Raw genomic sequence first — 23359 nt, 5'->3', positions numbered from 1 at the left:
TCAATTTTTATTTTTATTCCATCTTATTCTCTTTTTTTCCCTTGATTTTACTATATTGTATTATTATAATATTATTATATTACATCCTCACCATATCACTACAGTAATAATGCTTCTCCCCACTCTATACTGATACCTGTTGTCAGGGCTGTCCACACTATCATGTATTTTCCCACTGCGCCGGCCCTATTTGCGCAGGGATGCAGGTTTACACTATGTGCACTTAGCGCTGACCTGACATAGATGCCGGCATCCTTCTCCACACTTACACTGATAGTACCGGGGCACGATCGCTCACTTACCCTGTGTACATTCAGCGCTCGGCACGTCAGTGCTATCATCTTCGGGGTCCTATTGGTTAGCCACTACCATATGCCTCCGCCCCTTGGCAACGCGTCCTTCACGCCGGCTCCTTTGTTGTCAGTATTCTCCGCTGTGCAGCGGCAGGATGTTGACATCTGGAGACCGGATGTCAACAGTACCATCGTTGTTTTTTTCTTTAATACATTAACTTCATCTTTCACATTTTGTAGTAGTTCTGGGCTCACATATACCATGTACCCGATATGAATATGTTTATTATTATACTTTTATTATTTTATACATCGTTTCTATGTATCTGATGTAATGTCATTGTTTGGCTCCGCCTCCTTTTTGCTTTTTGCCGCCATTTGTTAGTGTATTTAAACTCTATCTGTGCCTGTATCATGTACACTGATCTGAGGAAGGGGGTTGCTCCCCCGAAACGCATCATTTGTGTACTTCATTGTCTTCTTATGCTCTAATAAACCACTCCGGTGTTTTACCAATACCTCTGGTTGGCTTCTACATTACTCTGGAACTAGCAACAAAAAATAGCAGCGTTGTAGTATAGCATACATAGAAACTACTGGTGTGTAAACCATATCTGAAACTCGCTGCGGATCTATAAACCAATGCTACAGTATAGCTCAGGAAATAAATATTGTATACTTATAAGAAAACACTAGAGCCATAACTACTGATAAAACTCAAATAATTTTATTAACACTCTTTAAAATCACAATCACAAATATGACTGCTGAATATTGTCATAATACAAGGTCAATGGTTGTAGACAGATAACTAATCCGAAAAGAAGGTGGTAAGACAGGTATAATAAATGTAGCCATATAAATATAGTGTATATGCACTGAGATATACAGCAGCAGTATGGGTGTCCACTAGTAATGTCTGATAGGACAAAGAAAGGGGCATATAACCTCTACCGATGTAATGTCCAGTTACCCACTCAGGATAACTGGAATGGACTAACGGTGCATAAAATAATAGCACTGGAAAGGCTGATGCTCACTTACCCATGGTAAAAGCCTGTCACCACCGCCCCAACGTACGTTTCGTCAACCTGGACTTTCTCAAGGGACGCTGTCTAAGTCCATGTTACTCTCCCTTAAATACTCAGCCAAATGGCGCTATTACGCGCTGATCCGCCTGCTACGGCGCATGTGCCGGGCCGTAACCCGCAAGGAAAACACCGCTCACCGCCGCGTCATAGCCGAGCCGCGCAGGTCACTGATACGTAGTATCCGGACATGCGCGCTCGGCCCCCAGACGCCCGGAGAGACAGTGCCAGGACTTGGGCCCGGCGCATGCGCACCAGATAGATCAGCGTGGACAGCTGCAATATGTGAAAAAGATATATGTAGAAGGCTCTAAACTCTAACCACCTGGGATACATATAGGTCTGCTGCTGTAAGTCTCTTAGCAACATATTTGTAAACATACATACCCTGTGTATTATAGTTTAAATAATAATATGCATTACAGATGACAGTAGAATACCACTTACATAATACATTGCACATGACAATAATAAATGACTCATCAACATGTATACAAAAGATAGTCTCTAAAACGATGGTACAAAAAATGTTAAATATCCATAAAATGGTATAAAGGTAAATTAAGTGAGTAATCGTAAGTGCGTGTCTACATGCCACAATGCAGGCATGTATCAATGCTGGAGTACCATGTTCTCCAATATATAGTGATAATCCAACAATATACCAACCATAAATGTTGAAATATTAAATTAAGACCCTAAGGGATATATAATCACTACAGGGAGAATAAGTGAAACCCAAAATCGATAATGTGAATGATAACTAAAGTGACACCCATGATGAAGACCACCATACGGGTGGATAGTGAATGAGGACTAAAGTATGTCCAATCTAGGATATAGAGTCCCAAAGTGATAAACTAAAAAATAAGTAAAAATGTGAAAAAAAAACAAGTGCAAAAAAAGTGAAAATAGTATGTGCGGTAAAGACATATAATTTATTGCTATGAATATAAAATAATACTGATGAACATAGTTATATGTAGATTACTAGATACTAGTGATTAACTAATCATTCGAATATTACCAAACAATGTACAGAATACAAGCTTCAATGCGAATGGAAGCTGATCGCTTCCACTGTCATATACAGTATATATGTCCCCTAAACCAACCGTCAGGTCGACAACTAAGTATTAGTGTTGAGCGGCATAGGCCATATTCGAATTCGCGAATATTCGCGAATATATGGGCGAATATTCGTCATATATTCGCGAATATTCGCATATTCGTTATGTCCTAGTTTTATTTTCGCATATGCGAATATTCGTGTATGCGAAAATTCGCGAATGCGAAAATTAACATAAGTGAATATTGGCATATGCAAAATTAACACGTGCGAAAGTTCGCATATGCGAAAATTAGATATGCTAATTTTCGCATATGCAAATTTTCGCACGCCAGTCTCACATAGTAGTATTACAGTCTTCTTTACACCACACAAGCTGGAAGCAGAGAGGGATGATCACTGTGATGTGTACTGTGAAGAACAAAAAAAAAAAAAAAAAAAAAAAAAACAATATTCGTAATTACGAATATATAGCGCTATATTCGCGAAATTCGCGCATTCGCGAATATGCGATATTCGCGAATAATATTCGAATTGCGAATATTCGCGAGCAACACTACTAAGTATCCTATATAAAACTGGAGACATTATAATACATATCATGTAAAAGGATCCATACAGGAGGAGGGAGTAGGCTTCATTGGGATCATTCTAATTGCCACTGTACGATACGCAAGTAAAAAAGGTATCATATAATTAAAAACCTTCAAAAAGAAAGAGATAGCATTAAAATCAAGGCAAACGGTACAGTAAAAAATAGATTTTACAAGAAGGATGAGAAACTAAGCTGCTCATTAAGACCTTTCGGTGCCATGGTGCCTAAGGTGACTATCCACCTTGCTTCTTTTTGTGCCAGAATTTTCTTATAATTACCTCCCCTAATATTCATATTGAGTCGCTCAATGCCTCTAATTTTTAGGGATACTGGGTCACTTTGATGGCATTCTCTAAAGTGTCTAGGGAGCGTTTTTAGAAGGGTGGTATCCTCTATAGTTTTAGCTGCCAGTATGTCTCGTACGTGTTCTCTTGTTCTAACACGTAATTCTCTAGATGTGAGTCCGATGTAAATTTTGGAGCAACCACAGGTGGCATAGTAGATAACATATGTACTACTGCATGAGACATACTGGCGGATTTTGAAGTGACGCTGGCCATCTGCTGACAAAAAGTCAGTAGCTCGCTGGATGTTACTACATGCTCGGCATTGGCCGCAAGGGAAGCAACCCGTACGTGGTCTACTTGACCCAAAGATGCCTTGAGTTTTAGCCACATAGTGACTTCTAACCAGAATGTCACGCAAATTGCGACTCCGTCTCGCTGTCATTTGTACCTGGGGTGGCAGAGATGCTGCTACAACTGGGTCAGTTTGTAAAATTGCCCAGTTGTTTTGAATGCATGCTTTCATTTGATTCCACTTACAATTATATGTTGAAATGAATCTAATGTGATGCATCCCATTTTTTTCTTTTATTTCAGATTTTTGCCTACCTTTAAGGAGATCATCCCTGCGGGCATGATGTGCTCTCTGATAAGCTTTTTTGAGGCTTTGCCTGCTATATCCATGTTGAAGAAATCGTTCTGTAAGTATTTTACTCTGCTTTTTGAAATCCTCCTCCGAGGAACAGATTCAACGTATTCTCAAGAATTGTCCAGTTGGTATAGCTTTTATTGTTGCTGGAGTATGTGAAGAGGTTGCATGCAAGAGAGAGTTGGTGGCTGTTGGCTTACGATATATATCTGTCGAGAGATAACCATCTTCATTACATTTTATCTGAATGTCCAAAAAGTCTATAGTTAGTCGGCTTGTTTTGTAAGTGAGTTTCACATTTATATTGTTGTTGTTAAGACTTGTCATGAACTTATTTAAATCGGGTGTTGCCCCCTGCCAAATAAATAATATATCATCAATATATCTCATCCAGCAATGCACATGGGGGCTCTCCTCCGCCCCTCCGCACTGAAACAACCCCCTCTCCCAGAACCCTAGGAAGAGGTTGGCGTACGAAGGGGCGCAGGCGGCCCCCATGGCAGTGCCTCTCTTCTGCAAATAATATTGATTTTTAAAGGTGAAAAAATTGTGAGATAAGATATACTCTAACAGCTCCAGAATCAATCGGCAGATGTCGGCATCCCATTGACTAGATTGGAGATAGAACCGGACGGCTCTCAGGCCATCCTCATGGTGTATACATGTGTATAGTGCCTCAACGTCTGCAGTCACGATACACATATCTTGCTCCAAGCAGATCCCATCCAATCTTGCCAGGGCGCTCGTCGTATCCCTAATGAATGACGGGAGGCATTCTACAAGAGGTTGCAAATAATAGTCCACAAATTTGCAGATGGTATCGCATAGTCCATCTATGCCTGACACGATCGGGCGCCCTGGTGGATTAAGGGGATCTTTGTGTATCTTAGGTATGACATAAAATGTCGGGGTCTGGGGATATTGTACTATAAGGCCATCCCTTGTCTTTTTATCTATGATCCCTTCCTCAAAGGCCCTATCTAAGATACATTGTAAATGTGACAGGAAGACTCCAGTTGGATTAGCCGATAGCTTCTCATATGTTTCCCTGTCTTTCAATTGGCGGAGGATTTCTCGTTCATATTTGAGGACTGGCCATATGACTACGTTACCCCCCTTATCTGCTGGCTTGAATACAACATCATCGTATTCAGTCAGCTCTTGCAATGCTTTTCTCTGTTTTTTAGTGAGGTTGTCATACTTAATGGTAGTACAAATGTGTTTAAACTCCTCGCTGACAACTTTGGTAAATACCTCAATGGCTGGGCACAACGATAAGGGGGGAAATGTTTTAGATTTAGTCGGTACAGTGTAAGGGAGCTTACCTTGATCACAATCTTGTTCGGCCAAAAGCTCCTCTAAAATTTGAATTGCCTCCCTCTCCTCAGGGGTGGGAATAAATTGTTGTCTCTTAGCATGCAATCTCTTCAACAGTAATTTTCTTGAGAATAGGTGAAGATCTTTTATGGCTGTAAAGTAATCAAAGTGATTAGTGGGCGAAAAATGTAAGCCTCTACTTAGCAAAAATTGCTGTTTGTCAGAGAGCACATGTGATGATAAATTAATTATCTCATTATTTTTAGTATTTTTACCCCGTGTAGTGGGAGGGGAGAATTTCCTTTTTTCCCTCCGTTGTTCACCCTGATGATTGGGGTTATTGTGCCAATTATTATATCTCCCTTTTGGTCTCCCCACTGGGGGTCTCTGGGGTTTATCCGCCGATGATATGGATGTGACAGAGGAAGATCTGGATCTAATAGATGACTGACTTCTCTCTCTCCATTGCCGCCATTTATAAACGCGGTTTTGTTGCACATCCATATTGTCTCTTTGATATTTCTTACGCTTCATAGTACTGATTTCTGTTTCCCATTTAAGGTATTGTTGTTCCAATTCAATATTGACTTTTTCTAGTTCGGCTGTGGATAGATTTCTTTTGATATCATTTTGTATTACTTCGATTTCCTTTTCTAAATCACATAACGTGGATTGATTGGCCTGGACTAGTAACTCCATGAATCCCTTCGAGCACAGATTGGCATGTTCCTCCCATTTTGTTCTAAAAATTACATCCTCAACTGGGTATGAGGGGAAAACCTGAACTCGCAGGCCGCGGGGGATGATACCCTTAATCAGGTAATTTTCCAAAAAATTCTTATTCCACCACACCTTTGTTCTTTTATGCAGCAAGTTTTTAAGTTTCGCGATCTGTTTATGTGCATTGTAACCGTTTGCATTTAAAATCACCGGATTTGCACTGAATACTTCATTGATTTGAGTGAGCCATGTTTGCTCACGTACCTTGTAATCCATCTCGGACCCTGTTTTTTCAGCTGTGGAAACCACAGAATAGTGTATAATTAGCAACAAAAAATAGCAGCGTTGTAGTATAGCATACATAGAAACTACTGGTGTGTAAACCATATCTGAAACTCGCTGCGGATCTATAAACCAATGCTATAGTATAGCTCAGGAAATAAATATTGTATACTTATAAGAAAACACTAGAGCCATAACTACTGATAAAACTCAAATAATTTTATTAACACTCTTTAAAATCACAATCACAAATATGACTGCTGAATATTGTCATAATACAAGGTCAATGGTTGTAGACAGATAACTAATCCGAAAAGAAGGTGGTAAGACAGGTATAATAAATGTAGCCATATAAATATAGTGTATATGCAGTGAGATATACAGCAGCAGTATGGGTGTCCACTAGTAATGTCTGATAGGACAAAGAAAGGGGCATATAACCTCTAACGATGTAATGTCCAGTTACCCACTCAGGATAACTGGAATGGACACTAACGGTGCATAAAATAATAGCACTGGAAAGGCTGATGCTCACTTACCCATGGTAAAAGCCTGTCACCACCGCCCCAACGTACGTTTCGTCAACCTGGACTTTCTCAAGGGACGCTGTCTAAGTCCATGTTACTCTCCCTTAAATACTCAGCCAAATGGCGCTATTACGCGCTGATCCGCCTGCTACGGCGCATGTGCCGGGCCGTAACCCGGAAGGAAAACACCGCTCACCGCCGCGTCATAGCCGAGCCGCGCAGGTCACTGATACATAGTATCCGGACATGCGCGCTCGGCCCCCAGACGCCCGGAGAGACAGTGCCAGGACTTGGGCCCGGCGCATGCGCACCAGATAGATCAGCGTGGACAGCTGCAATATGTGAAAAAGATATATGTAGAAGGCCCTAAACTCTAACCACCTGGGATACATATAGGTCTGCTGCTGTAAGTCTCTTAGCAACATATTTGTAAACATACATACCCTGTGTATTATAGTTTAAATAATAATATGCATTACAGATGACAGTAGAATACCACTTACATAATACATTGCACATGACAATAATAACGCCTCTGTAAGGGTCATATTTTCCTTCTCCGCCTCCCTTTCACGTTCGTCACCTGCATCTCAAAAACATTTCCAGAATCCGCCCGTTTCTCACTACTGAAACTGCTAAAACTCTCATTATCACTCCCGCTTCGACTACTGTAACTCTTTACTAATAAGCCTTCCTTTCTCCAAACTCTCTCCTCTCGAGTCCATCCTTAATGCTGCAGCCAGACTCATCTTCCTCTCCAGCCGCTACTCCTCCCTGTGCCAGTCACTTCACTGGTTACCAATTCAGTCCAGAATAAAGTACAAAATCCTCAGTCTCACACACAAAGCTCTCCACAATGCTGTACCTCCCTACATCTCCTCTCTCATCTCTGTCTACCATCCTACACATTCTCTCTGATCTGCTAATGATCTCACACTAACATCTTCTATAATCCGAACTTCTCACTCTTGTCTCCAAGACTTCACTCGTGCTGCATTGGTTCTCTGGAATGCTATCCCTCAGTCCCTCAGACTCATTAACAACATCCATAGTTTCAAACGTGGCCTAAAAACACATCTCTTCAGACAGGCCTATAACATTCTCTAATTGGCCTCAACATATCCTCAACATATCCCCACACCTTTTGTTTGAATATTTATTGTGTAATATTATGTCTGATATATGTCTTTGTTTGTACCCCATAATTGTAAGGGCTGCGGAATCTGTAGGCACTATATAAATAAATAAAATAAATAATCTGCCCCTTCTGCCCTCTTCAGCCTGCATGCACTGTCCCTACCTTTTCATAGTTTCCCAGCCCCACTATACACAATGGGATTCATGTCCTTTTCTTTCATTATTGGCATACCACAAGTTAGACAACCAGTAGAAACAGAACATACCTGTATCTACAGCACATACATTATATAGATCTACATAAAATACATGCATATAGTGATCCTTCACAGAATTCTTTATTATGAATAAGTGCACAATAAATATTGAAGTGTTCATGATTTCTGGTGTATATGTCAAAGCCCCTCTGAACATAATGGTTGGGTACCTTTATTGACTTAAGTTTGCTATACTTAAAGGGGTACTTCACTGGAATTTTTTTTTTTTTTTAAATCAACTGGTGTCAGAAAGATAAACAGATTTGTAAATTACTTTTACCCTAAAATCTTAACCCTTCCAGTACTTATCAGCTGCTGTGTGTTTCAGAGGAAGTTATTTTCTTTTTGAATTTCCTTTCTGTCTAACAACAGTGCTCTCTGCTGACACCTCTGTCCATTTTAGGAACTGTCCAGTGTAGGAGCAAATCCCCATAGCAAACCTATCCTTCTCTGGATAGTTCCAAATATGGACAGAGGTGTCAGCAGAGAGCACTGTGTTCGGACAGAAAGGAAATTCAAAAAGAAAAGAACTTCCTGTGGAGAATATAGCAGCGTATAAGTACCAGAAGTATTAAGATTTGTAACCCCTTAAGGACCAAGCATTTTTCAGTTTCTTCACTTTCGTTTTTTCCTCATTGCATTTTAAAAATCATAACCCTTTCAATTTTGCACCTAAAAATCCTTATGATGGGGTTTACTTTGTGCCACCAATTTTACTTTGTAATGACATCAGTCATTTTACCCAAAAATCTACAGCAAAGCGGAAAAAAATAATTGTTCTGCATAATTGAAGAAAAAAAAATTGTAATTTTTCGAGGCTTCCGTTTCTACGCAGTACATTTTTCGGTACAAATGACACCTTATCATTATTCTGTAGGTCCATACAATTAAAATGATACCCTACTTATATAGGTTTGATTTTGTCGTACTTCTGGAAAAAATCATAACTACATGCACGAAAATTAATAACTTTAAAATTGTCATCTTCTGACCCCTATAACTTTTTTATTTTTCCACAAACAGGATAATAAGTGGGCAAATTTTTTGCGCCGCGATCTCAAGTTTTTATTTTTACCATTTCTGTTTTGATCTGCCCTTTTGATCGCTTTTTATAAATTTTTTTATGGTATAAAAAGTGACCAAAAATACACTATTTTAGACTTTGGAATTTTTTGGCGCGTATGCCATTGACGATGTTGTTTAATTAATTATATATTTTTATAGTTCGAACATTTAAGCACGCAGACATATCACATATTTTAGTTTTTTATCTTTATTTACACACCTTTTTTATGGGAAAAGGGGGGTGATTCTGATTTTTTTATGCAGTGTTATAGCATTGCATACACTAATCGCAGGCACTGTTCAATGCATTGCCATAGAAATGCATTGATCAGTGTTTACTGCGCTTGATTGCTCAAGCCTGTATTTGAGGCTTAGAACAATCAAAAGCCGATCAGACAGCCGGAAAGATGGTAGGGGTGTTCCTGCTGTCCTCTTAGCTGTTCTGGATGGCACAATTTCACCGAGGTGGTCCCAAACAGCTCCGCTGAGTTAGCCGGTATGGATTTCTCCCGTTTTAAACACCGCAATCAACTTTGATCACAGCGTCTAAAGGGTTAATACCAGACATCAGCCCGATCGGTGATGTCCGTTATTACTGCGGGTCATGGTTGCTGATAGCAACCGGTACCACACAGATAATGAAGCACGCTCAGCTTCTGAAATCCCTTCACAGATCGGGAGATGGCCATGGATGTAAATATGCATCCGTGGTCATTACGTGGTTTAATAGAAGTAATTTACAAATCTGTTTAACTTTCTGGCACCAGTTGATTTACAAAATGTTTTATTTTTCCAGGGGAGTAACCCTTTAACAATCATTAATTTTCCAGAGCAATTTAGTTAAAATAAACTATATAAAGTATTCTATTAAAATGTAGATAATAATAAAAAAGATAGAAAATTAACTAGAAATAAAATATAGTTAAAATTTAATGCTAATTAAAATAAACACATCAGGTACAGCTATAACAAAAGTGTACATACAGAAGAGAAGAAAACAACACAAACGTATCATAATGTTTTTGTTATGTATATTACATTGAAAAAGGATCTCAATATCTAAGGATGGCACGTTATCTCCTAATGTTGTTTTTGTATTGCCTGGTGCCACTGATCATGACCAATAATCCTATGCTGCAGATTTCTAGTTTTTATTCATATTAATTCTACAGCATCATATCCATATCGTAAAATCCTTGAGATTAAATTTTCAGTGCAAAATCCACAGCAGATTAAGTACATAGGAACATATCCTTTGGGGTTTCACACACAGTTGTTGGTGCCCATATATAATTTGATTTTGTAAGTCAAAGCCAGAAGAAAATCCAGTAGGCAGAAAGGAGAAATCCTTCCTTTATATTGTTCATCTATTTTCTATCCATTTGTGGCTTCAGCTTAAAACCCTAAATGACAAACTGTCATACTGTTTTTGATTCAATAGTTTCTTTTACATTTTTTAAAAATCTTACCATACAAAACCAGGCATAACCGGTGTAAACAAACGTTAAACAAAATATTAAACAGAATACAGTTTCAGTATATAGGACGAAGGACATATAGGTGCTCCCTTGTGTCCTGGTACTTAGGGACAAAGGGTGTACTTGTACGCCCTGGTCCTGTTACCGGGGTTTGAAGCGTGCTCACAAGCTGAGCATGCTTCATATCCGATGGGTCCCGGTTGCTATCAACAGCCGGGACCCACGGTTAATGCCGGGTATCACTAATCAGTAGTGATGTCGCGAACATATAATTTTCGGTCCGCGAACCGCGAACGGGAACTTCAGCAAAAGTTTGCGAACCGGCGAACCGGGCCACTTCAATGACTTCAATGGGCAGGCGAATTTTAAAACCCACAGGGACTCTTTCTGGCCACAATAGTGATTTAAAAGTTGTTTCAAGGGGACTAACACCTGGACTGTGGTGTGCCGGAGTGGGATCCATGGCAAAATTCCCATGGAAAATTACATAGTTGATGCAGAGTCTGGTTTTAATCCATAAAGGGCATAAATCACCTATTATTCCTAAATGGTTTGGAATAACGTGCTTTAGCACGCACATAGAGCCCCCCTGTAGGTATCACATAGTTAGACTACCCCCTTTAGGCAGCACATGGATTCCCCCATATTAGGCAGCAAATAAGATTCCCCCATATTAGGCAGCACATAGTTAGAACCCCCCCTTGAGGCAGCACATAGTGGGATTTGAACCCAAGGCCCCAGCCCTCTGAGCCACCATGCTACCATTTGCACACATCTAATATCCACAGTTGCTAAAATGGACAGAGATGTCAGCAGAGAGTACCAGAAAAATTAGGCATGTACACATGCCTGAAAAATTTGGTATTGTTGCAGCCGCTTCTGTAGCAGCGGCCAGAAAAATTGCAGCACCATAACAAGTGCAGCAGCAGAGGCCAGAAAAATTAGACATGTACACATGGATGAAAAATTTGGTATTGTCGCAGCCGCATCTGTAGCAGCAGCCAGAAAAATTGCAGCACCAGAAAAAGTGCAGCAGCAGAGACCAGAAATATTAGGCATGTACACCTGGCTGTAAAATTTGGTATTGTCACAGCTGTAGCAGCGGCCATGAAAATTGCAGCACCATAACAAGTGCAGCAGCAGAGGCCATAAAAATTAGGAATGTACACATGGATGAAAAATAGGGTATTCTCGCAGCCGCAGCTGTAGCAGTGGCCATAAAAATTGCAGCACCATAACAAGTGCAGCAGCAGAGGCCATAAAAATTAGGAATGTACACATGGATGAAAAATAGGGTATTGTCGCAGCCGCAGCTGTAGCAGTGGCCATAAAAATTGCAGCACCATAACAAGTGCAGCAGCAGAGGCCCGAAAAATTAGGCATGTACACCTGGCTGGAAAATTTGGTATTGAAGCAGCGGCCAGAAAAATTTCTGTTTGTTTCGCCAGGCAGAAAGTGCCCTAAAACATTGCGGCTTGAACCCTAGTTGGTGGCGGATAAGTCACGCAAGTCATCCGGCATTCAGAGTTCAAATACAGCAGCGTGTGGACCATTTTTAACCCAAGGCAGATCATCTGATCAGGCCTTTTTCAGTCAAATGTATCGCCCAGTGTCAGTCCCTTCGAGATCCATCCCTCATTCATCTTAAGAAAGGTGAGGTAATCCAGACTTTTTTGACCAAGGCGACTCCTCTTCTCAGTGACAATACCTTGTGCTGCACTGAAGGTCCTTTCTGACAGGACACTTGAAGCGGGACAGGCCTGAAGTTCGAGCGCAAATTGGGATAGCTCAGGCCACAGGTCAAGCCGGCACACCCAGTAGTCAAGGGGTTCATCGCTCCTCAGAGTGTCGATATCTGCAGTTAAGGCCAGGTAGTCTGCTACCTGTCGGTCAAGTCGTTCTCTTATGGTGGACCCCGAAGGACTGTGGTGATGCGTAGGACTTAAAAACCTCTGCATGTCCTCCATCAACAGCATGTCTGTACAGCATCCTGTCCTTGCCGGCATGTTTGTGGGAGGAGGAGGAGGATTACTTTCACCTCTTCCCCTGATAGATCCCTGTTGTGCTGTGACATGACCCTTATACACTGTGTACAGCATACTTCTTAATTTATTTTGGACCTGCTGAATCCTTTCCGCCTTGCTGTATTGCGGTAACATGTCAGGCACTTTATGTTTATATCAGGGGTTTAGTAGCGTGGACACCCAGTACAGGTCGTTCTCCTTCATCCTTTTTATAGGGACCCTCAACAGTCACGACAGCATGAAAGACCCCATTTGCACAAGGACGGATTCCTCGCCCTCAGTGATGTCAGGGAAGGTATCATCTTCTTCCCCACAGCCACGTACAATACCACGGTAACCAGATAGGTGACAAGGAGCACCCTGGGATGCCTGCTGTGGTTGGTCTTCCTCCTCCTCTTCAAAGACACATTCCTCCTCTGACTCCTCTTCCTCACAATCCTCTTCCAGCGTTGCCGGAGGTTCAGCAAGCAATGCTGATAAGGATGTTTCTGGTGGTGATGGTGTCCACAACTCTTCCTCTTCACGCTCATCTATTGCCTGATCCAGCACTCTTCGCAGGGCACGCTTCAGGAAGAAAACGAACGGTATGATGTCGCTGATGGTGCCTTCGGTGCGACTGACCAGGTTTGTCACCTCCTCAAAAGGACGCATGAGCCTACAGGCATTGCGCATAAGCCTCCAGTAACGTGGCAAAAAAATTCCCAGCTCCGCAGATGATGTCCTAGCACCCCGGTCATACAAATATTCGTTGACAGCTTTTTCTTGTTGGAGCAGGTGGTCAAACATTAGGAGTGTGGAATTCCATCGTGTCGGGCTGTCACAAATAAAGCGCCTCACTGGCATGTTGTTTCGCCGCTGAATATCTGACAAGTGCGCCATGGCCGTGTAGGGACGCCTGAAATGGCCACACACCTTCCTGGACTGCTTCAGGACATCCTGTAAGCCTGGGTACTTGAGCACAAAGCGTTGTACAATCAGATTACACACATGTGCCATGCACAGTACATGAGTCAACTTGCCCAACCTCAATGCCGCCAACAAATTTGTTCCATTGTCACAAACCACCTTGCCGATCTCCAGTTGGTGAAGAGTCAGCCACTGGTCCACCTGTGCGTTCAGGGCCGACAGGAGCGCTGGTGTAGTGTGACTCTCCGCTTTGAGGCAAGTCAACCCCAAGATGGCGTGACACTGCCGTATCCGGGAAGTGGAATAGCACCTGGGGAGCTGGGGGGTGCCGGTGATGTGGAGCAAGACGCAACAGTGGAAGAGGACTCGGCCGAGGATGTTATGGAAGAGGATGGAGTAGGAGGAGTAGAGGAGGTGGCAGCAGGCCTGCCAGCAAGTCGTGGCGGTGTCACCAACTCCTCTGCAGAGCCACGCATTCCATGCTTGGCAGCCATCACCAGGTTTACCCAATGCACAGTGTAGGTGATATACCTGCCCTGACCATGCTTTGCAGACTAGGTATCAGTGGTCAGATGGACCCTTGCCCCTACACTGTGTGCCAGACATGCCATAATTTCCTTTTGCACAATGGAGTAAAGGTTGGGGATTGCCTTTTGTGCAAAAAAATTTCGGCCGGGTACCTTCCACTGCAGTGTCAATGGCTACAATTTTTTTAAAGGCCTCAGACTCCTCCAGCTTGTATGGTAAAAGCTGGCGGGCTAGCAGTTCCGACAAGCCAGCTGTCAGACGCCGGGCTAGGGGGTGACTTTGAGACAGTCTTCTTTCGCACAAACATCTCCTTGACAGACACCTGACTGTGGGCAGATGAGCAGGAACTGCTCAAGGCGAGAGACGGAGAGGCGGATGGTTGAGAGGGGGCAAGGAGGGCAGCAGTGGTTGACCTGGCTGAAGATGCTGGACCAGGAGGAGGATGGCGGCTTTGACTTTGTGTGCTGCTTGTACTGACGTGTTGATCCCATAGGCGTTTGTGATGTGACATCATGTGCCTTTGCAAAGCAGTTGTACCTAGGTGGGTGTTGGACTTCCCAAGACTCAGTTTCTTCTGGCACAGGAAGCAAATGGTCTCTCTGTTGTCAGAGGCAGACACACAAAAAAATGCCACACTGCTGAGCTCTGCAATGACGGCATTCTGGTGGTGGCTGTCTGACTGTGCCACTAGCTCCTTGCGACGACCTCCCCCTGCTTCCAACTCATCTCCTCCTCCTCTCTGTCTCCCCATCTGAACTTTCCCCCTCTTCTTCTCTTCTAGCGGGCACCCACGTGGCATCCACGGACACATCGTCATCATCAACACCTTCACCGCTATCTGACACCTCAAGAAAGGAAGCAGCAGCGGGTGCAACATCATCATCACACCGCACGTCCATGTGTGTAATGCTGCCTGACTGAGACATATCCCTGTTAACTACATCCTCTGCCAATAATGTTTGCGCATCACTCATGTCTTCAAACTGATGTGTAAATAACTCCTCTGACGGATCAAGTAAAGCTGCTGTGGTGCTAGTGTTGGTGGTGGCGGCAGGCGGGCAAGTGGTAGCATGAGAGGTGCCCGAAACTAAGCTAGAGGAGGAAAAGGACGGTGTGTCAAGGTTCTAAGCGGAAGCTGTAGTAGATTGGGTGTCTTGTGATAGCCAGTCAACTAAGTCCTCTTTGGGGGTTCAGGGTGCGCGGCCTCTGAACACTGGACATTCTAGGGCCAAAGGGAATCTGGTTTTATTTAAAAGCCAAAAAATGTTTTTTTATTTTTTATTTGCACAACTGTCACACCAAATGTGATTTACACTAGTGTGACAATGAGCAAAAAAGCTTGCCAGCGGAGTTCCCCTTTTAAGCAGTGGTCCCCAACCAGGGTGCCTCCAGCTGTTGCAAAACACACGGACTGATATATTTCAGCCCTTTGAATACTGTAGTAGTTAGTTGCTTTAAAGAAAAAAAGCTTGCCAGCGGAGTTCCCCTTTTAAGCAGTGGTCCCCAACCAGGGTATCTACAGCTGTTGCAAAACACACGGACTGATATCTTTCAGCCCTTTGAATACTGTAGTAGTTATTTGCTTGAAGGAACTTATGTTTGATTCTGGAGTACCCCTTTTAACCAGCTGTTCCCTTCCAACCAGGGTGCCTCCAGCTGTTGCAAGACTCACGGACTGATATCTTTCAGCCCTAAAAAGGGCTTTTTTGGGTGCTGTCCTTAAAGCAGATGTTACACTAGTGCTTTAGGAGTAAACTGAACCCTGAATACACCACCTAGCAGCAACCTAGCTATTGCTTTCCCTATACAGCAGGAGCAGCTTCTCTAACCCTCCACTTCCTAAGCCTGCAGCATGCTGAATGAGGGTAAAATGGCGTCCGTGCAAGAGGTAGGAGGGTCTGGAAGGGAGTGACTGCTGCTGATTGGCTGTAATGTGTGTGCTGACTCTGACTCACAGGGTCAAATTTACCTCAATGTTAAGGTATAGGGGGCAGATCGAACTTCACATATGTTCGCCCGGCGATGCGAACGCAAACATGCTAAATTCGCCGGGAACTGTTCGCCGGCGAACAATTTGCGACATCTCTAAGCACCAATTCTACATTTAGAATTTTAGGTGCTGATGAATCATTCTAAAGGTTCCAGTCCATTCTTCATCAGAGAAAGTAGAGTCCAATTCTCTCAGCCTACTGAGTACTAGATGGGATCTAGAGGACTTCACTGGTTGGAGAGTAAGGTTGTAAAGTGGTTTTAATCTTTACCTGATATATAGAGACAAGCTAGTCTGTCTAAAGTATCAGAGTTTGAGAGATAATGTATCTATACTGTGTAGCGCTGCAGTTTGGAAACCACCAGCATACCATGTGCCCTGGGTCTTATCTGCGCTGTGCGACATTCTGGTTGCCATGTTCGTGTTGTATTCCCTGGACTTCCTGCTCTGATGTTCCTGCAATTGTTGCAGCTTCCCCTCTGTCCTCTAGGGGCGGCACGCGAGCACTGGCTGAGACTTATAGGGCCAGTGTGCACTCCCTATTTTATTCCCAGCCAATTCCTGCCAGGCACCACCTATATAGTGAGGCCACACCTGATGTTCTCGGCCTCAGCAAGATTGTGCATGCTCCTTTTGGCTCTGCCTGATCTGTCTGCTGTTTCTGATCCGTTGCCTGTCTATTAGACTTTATATGCACCTTGTAAATAAACACCATTATCAGCATTGCTGCATCTGGCGCTATCTCTTAGTGTCAGTTTAGCTCCATTCTGCCTGGTTGGCCGGCTGCCACTTGTGGCACAATGGGTCCACTCCTGTGGGGAGTTATATACTGATAGAGGACCAGGGCTTAGATGTGCAACAATGAGCTTCATGAAGGTGAACAGTCATTTATATCAGTTTAGGTAAGGCAGTCCATGCCATGAGAGAAGCTGACACCGTTGGGCCGAAGTCACCAGGTTGAGAATCCTACCAAAAGGGTAACTACAATAGGTCTCTGAGGCTATATTCACATAGCAATTCCTCACAAATTCCTTTCAGCAAAGCTTGCTGAACGGTATTGCGGAATTCCTCCTGAATTGTGGCAGAATGTCTCTGTTCTTAGAACATTGAACTATGCCGAAATTAAAGTCCCATTGACTTCAATGGGATTCCACCACCGAACTCTGCAAAATATAAGACTGGTCTTTTGATTTTGGGGAATGTGATAAGTGAAAATTCCGCTGTCTAAATGGGACTGCGGAATCCCATTAAAATCATTGGGCAGAAAGTAACGTCTGAAATCTTCTGCTGAATTCTACAAGGAAATGCTGCCGTGTTAACGTAGCCTAAGTGTGAATGGTGTACAACTATATGTAGGAAGAAACTTGATCATTGTCTCAACTCAATCTTCTTAACATCATTGGGGGAGTTCAGGGTCTGTAGATGGGAATCCTGTATAACAGGTAGTCCTAATTGGGTTAAGCAGGTTTTAAATGTTAACTTATGTAGGGGGTGGATTGGGGATCATATCGAGAAAGTTACAAAGTTCAGAGTGGTAAGCTTGAAAGCTATTGCCAGTGTCCCTAGGAGAATACAGTTTAGTGTTAGAAGAGGTGGAACATTTCCCGCCTTGTCATTCTGGGAATAGTAAGAGGCCTTTAATTTATGAAAAATTTTTTTGTAGAAGGCTACTATTAACCCCTTAAGGACCGGGGTTTTTTCCGTTTTTGCATTTTCGTTTTTTGCTCCTTGCCTTTAAAAAATCGTAACTCTTTCAATTTTGCACCTAAAAATCCATATGATGGCTTATTTTTTGCACCACCAATTCTACTTTGTAATGACGTCAGTCATTTTGCCTAAAAATCTACGGTGAAACGGTAAAAAAAATCATTGTGCGACAAAAAAAAAAAACGCCGTTTTGTAACTTTTGGGGGCTTCCGTTTCTACGTAGTACATTTTTCGGTAAAAATGACACCTTATCTGTATTCTGTAGGTCCATACGATTAAAATGATACCCTACTTATATAGGTTTGGTTTTGTCGGACTTCTGGAAAAAATCATAACTACATGCAGGAAAATTAATACGTTTAATATTGTCATCTTCTGACCCCTATAACTTTTTATTTTTCCGTGTATGGGGCGGTATGAGGGCTCATTTTTTGCGCCATGATCTGAAGTTTTTAACGGTACCATTTTTGCATTGATAGGACCTATTGATCTTAATGCACTATTTTGGACTTTGGAATTTTTTTGCGCGCACGCCATTGACCAAGCGGTTTAATTAATGATATATTTTTTATAATTCGGACATTTCCGCACACGGTGGTACCATATATGTTTATTTTTATTTACACTGTGTTTTTTTTATTGGAAAAGGGGGGTGATTCAAACTTTTAATAGGGGAAGAGTTAAATGATATTCATTCACTTTTTTTTTTTCAATTTTTTTTGCAGTGTTATAGGTCCCATAGGGACCTATAACACTGCACACACTGATCTTCATCATTGATCACTGGTTTCTCATAAGAAACCAGTGATCAACGGTTCTGCCGCATGACTGCTCAGGCCTGGATCTCAGGCACTGAGCAGTCATTCGGCGATCGGACAGCGAGGAGGCAGGTAGGGGCCCTCCCGCTGTCCTGTCAGCTGTTCGGGATGCCGCGATTAGCCGCGACTATCCCGAACAGCCCGACTGAGCTAGCCGACAACTTTCACTTTCAGTTTTAGCCGCGCGGCTCAGCTCTGAGCGCGCGGCTAAAGGGTTAATAGCGTGCGGCGCCGCGATCAGCGCTGCGCGCTATTAGAGGCGGGTCCCAGCTTCACTATGACGCCGGTCCCACCGTGATATGACGCGGGGTTACTGTGTAACCCCGCGTTATATCAGGAGAGCAGGACCAAGGACGTACCGGTACGTCCTTGGTCCTTAAGGGGTTAAAGTCCCTAAGGATTATCTCAAGTCTTTACAGGGGTACTCTGCCCCTAAACATCTTATCCCCTAAAGTATAAGATATAAGATCTCTGATTGTGGGGGTTCAGCCGCTGGGACCTTCCACAATTTCCGGATTTGCTCTGTACTGGATGAGGGGCAACTGCCACCGTCATGCCCCCTCAATTCATGTCTATGAGAGGGGGCATGACAGCTTTGCACTAACTGTCATGCCCCCTCCCATTGACATAAATGGAGGGGGCGTGGTGTGACATCATGAACACGGAAGTCTCAAGCGTGTTCAGTGCATCCACAGTGCTGGCCTGGAAGCCACTGGGACCCCACGCAATCAAATATCTTATCAGCCAATCGAATCTGAGGAATCTGAATTTGTCACAAATTTTATGAAAAATTAGATTTGCAACAAATCCGAAAATCGCCGCAATTTGATAAAACAAATAGCTTCATTAAACTCCATTTAGTGCGGTCCAGGCTCCAGGGCATCTAAAATGGCAGATTCACATGCGAAGACATGGAGCAAGGAACTCTAGGAAGGCGGGTAGGCAGGATTACCCTGTATCACATGCAGCATGCAACCTATCAGCAGCCAGCCAGCCCTGTGATGTCACAGCCCTATATAATTGGCATCCATCTTGCAGACAGCAATTTCAGTGTTTTAGCTCAGAGAGAGAGAGAGCATTTTATTGCATAGAGAGTGCAGTGTGTGTGTTGCACAGAAAAACAACTTTACAGCAGTGATTCACCACAAGCCCAAATCAATGCAAAAAAGCACTGACAGGGAAGTGAGAGAAAGAGAGAGAGAGAGAGAGAGAGAGAGAGAGAAAGTACACCTTTGGGTGTACTACACAGCGGCTCTATACTGCTGCAGTGGGGTGTACAACAACTCTAAAGCTAATAGGGGCCAGTCAGGGTGAGCACTATTAGCCATAGTCACCTGCTATTAGTGCATAATAATACTGTACTGGGCTGTACTACACCGCAACTATGTTCTGCAGCACTAGTATGTACTACAACTCTAAAGCTAATAGGGGCCAGTCAGGATGAGCACTAAAAGCCATAGTCACCTGATTTTAGTGCCTAATTCAGGTTGCGTAGTGGAGTTTATAGTCATCTCTTAAGTGTAACCTGAGCGTACATAGGTGGTGTACAATTTTTTTTCCCTGTCAAACTAATTTGGGCCCAGTTACTGTAAAAAGCCAGCCAAAGCTACACACGTTTTTGTAGACTTATACAGTTTTAACCCCAACCTATATGGCAAGAAAACTGTGGCAGATAACAACGTGAATGCAAATAACAATAATTTGTATTATTTAAAAATTACAATAAAAACAGCAATGGCGTCTGACAAATATGGAGCATCTCTCATATAGAAGCTGCTGGTATGAGGTAATATGAAATGCCAACACAGCATAAAGAGGTAGTACTAGGAATCTTATAGTAGCATTACAACAGTAAGGTGCTGTATCCAGATACAGTGCATGAAGTACAAACATAAACTGCATAAGCAAACAGGCACAGGATGACAGCAGCAAATACCTACATGTGCATACAAAAAGTGCAATAGATTGACTCCGATTCCCTGGGCACGCTTCTGATTCTAACAGTGATCAGTGATCTGATTCTGGGACATGGACACATTTATTTTTCTTCTTATATATCACGCTGTGTAACTCTGACTTGTTATATTTACACTTGAATGTTGTATAACCGTTGTTTATTTCACATTATCCTGTTGAAAATGTTAAAATTTAATAAAAGTCTATATTGAAAAAAAAAAAAAGTGCAATAGAGAGACGTCCACCCCTACATCCGCTTCGAACTTGCATCCTTCTCACGAAAGAACGAAAGCCAACGGCTGTCCGGGCATGCTGGGAGTTGTAGTTTTGCAACATCTGGAGGTCCGCAGGTTGGAGACCACTGCACTAGCCCATTAGTTCCCTATACCATTAAAGAAGGGAGGGCTCAATAGTCGTGAATATGCACATATATTTTTGCATATGCTCATATATTTTCGCATATGTGCAACAAAATACAAACGTAATAATTCATTTGCAAATTTCGCGAATATATGATGAATATTCGTCCATATATTTGCAAAATATCGCAAATTCGAATATGGCCTATGCCGCTCATCACTACTCATGAGAAGTGTTCACTTAACCTGTGAAATAAAAAATGTTCCAATATAACTGTGCCGGCAATGAAATAGTGAATGGCTTCTACCCGGCAATGGTACTTGCTGTGACCTCATGCCGATGGTGTCTGTGGCGTTCCCTGTGGTCGCACGCTGGCGAGCTTCCGGAAGATGCGGTAAGCTGACTGCAGATCAGCTGATCGAGGTCGGAGCGCGCGCTTCCTAGGATATACAAACTTGTAAGCCAGATGACAAACATAAATGCCAGTTAGAAGGGGTAGATGTAGATCGCAGTAGCTAACCCCTTCTTGTCCAGCAAGTTTTTTTCTCTCACAGGTGTCGGCAAAGCCGAACTTGGGATGAGTTCACAGATGTCACTTATTATGAATAAGGATAAGCCTTGATATAAGTTTTTTTGTCCAAATAGTCACTAAAAGTCACCAAACGCGTTTCAGGGTATCCTGGGATCTATCAAAACCCCTTTCTCCACAGAAGAAGGGGTTTTGATAGATCCTAGGATACCACGAAATGCAGAGACACCGATTACATACCAACTTCTGCTATCAGTCGGAAATTTGCATTTTCTTTCACAGGTGGAAGCCATTCATTATTTCATTGCCGGCACAGTTATATTGGAACATTTTTAATTTTACATTTCTCATGAGCATTTTATATGAACATTTACAGGTGGACTCTACTATTGAAATTACTTGTTACTGCAATTTTAAGAGGCATTCAATTTCAGCTGGCATGAGCTTCACAGTCATAGTGTGGTATCCAACAAGTATTTGATAAGCAGTCTGAACATTACAATAACCGCAAGGGCCCTGCTGAATATTTTATTTTATTACATTTTATTTTATTATACTACTCTAATGCAATTTTATTTGCTGATTATTGTTGATATCTGTTGGAAATAAATTTTATAAAATCTAGAAAGTCACATCAAATTGTTTAACATATGTCCAACATACACTCAATTTTTGGGTGGGACACTGAGGACTGTTTTTGGGTTCTATTATGAATAAAGTTTCACTTGTTTGATTGATATTCCAAGACAATTTTTCTTGCTATGCACTGGACATGTGCAAAGTCAGAAACCATATGGTGCAAACCGGATGGAATCGTACACACATATGGCTCTGTACGGTTCCCATTGACTTCCATGTTAAAAATAAAACATATATGGTTTCAATACAGTTTTTCACCCAGACCAAAAACTATGGTTTTGGGTACGGGAAAAAAAACACTCTACACCTTTCAGAGAACTTATGGCTTGTGCCGAGACGGGGTGGAGAGTCCCAAGCCGTCATTTCTTTGCCAAAAAGGCAGTACCAGTCCTACACAATTGTGTGGAACAGAAGGTGGGCCAGTCCTTAAGCTTGTCAGTGTGTACCAAAGTGCATGGCAGTGCCAAAGTGTGGAGCTGTAACTATGGTCAGAGACAATACATGTCCTTTACGGCCCACTGGGTGAATGTGGTTTTTGCACAGCCACAGCATCTTGGACAGGTCACGCCGCTTACACCTCCATGCTTTCAGGCTATTGGTCCTGTGACAATGTGCAACTCCGCTTCCTCATCCTCCACCGTGTGCTCAGCCTCCACTGCACGGACAAGTCTCAGTGCCCCTCCAGCATACCATGGGTGCAGGGCATGGCTGTATCAAGCTGCTCTTCACATGGTGCCAGAACAGCAAAAAAAAAAAAAAACATGGCATACTAGTTTGGAAACTACACCCATCAGGGAATGTAACAAGAGGTCCAGTGAGCCTTAGCACCCCACAGGTGTTTGAAGACTTTTCGTTAAAGTTGGATGTGTAAATGAAATTTTTTTTCAACTAAAATGTTGGTTTTCCCCCAAATTTTACATTTTTACAAGGGGTAATATGAGAAAATGTCCCCCAAAATTTGTATGAAGTATGGAAATACCCCATGTGTGGACGTCAAGTGCACTGCAGTCGTACTACAATGCTCAGAAGAGGAGGAGTCACAATTGGCTTTTGGAAAGCAAATTTTGCCGAAATGTTTTTTGAGGGGCATATCACATTTCAGAAAAGCAAAAAACAAACAAAAAAAAAACACATGGCATAC

General features: G+C 42.6%; 1 long non-coding RNA gene across 1 annotated transcript in view; it reads left to right on the top strand.

The window, feature by feature from the left end:
• The window catches only part of LOC130294090 (uncharacterized), a 141158-nt gene that overhangs the window by 29236 nt on the left and 88563 nt on the right, over positions 1-23359 (top strand). Inside the window, exon 3 of the long non-coding RNA XR_008848378.1 lies at positions 3927-4030. This is a non-coding gene — a long non-coding RNA (uncharacterized LOC130294090). The remainder of the gene's footprint in view (positions 1-3926; positions 4031-23359) is intronic.

Source organism: Hyla sarda, chromosome 10 (genome assembly GCF_029499605.1).
Source record: "Hyla sarda isolate aHylSar1 chromosome 10, aHylSar1.hap1, whole genome shotgun sequence".
Taxonomy (NCBI): Eukaryota; Metazoa; Chordata; class Amphibia; order Anura; family Hylidae; genus Hyla; species Hyla sarda.
Note: the sequence above shows the minus strand (reverse complement) of the source record. Positions and strands in the feature narration are given on the sequence as shown.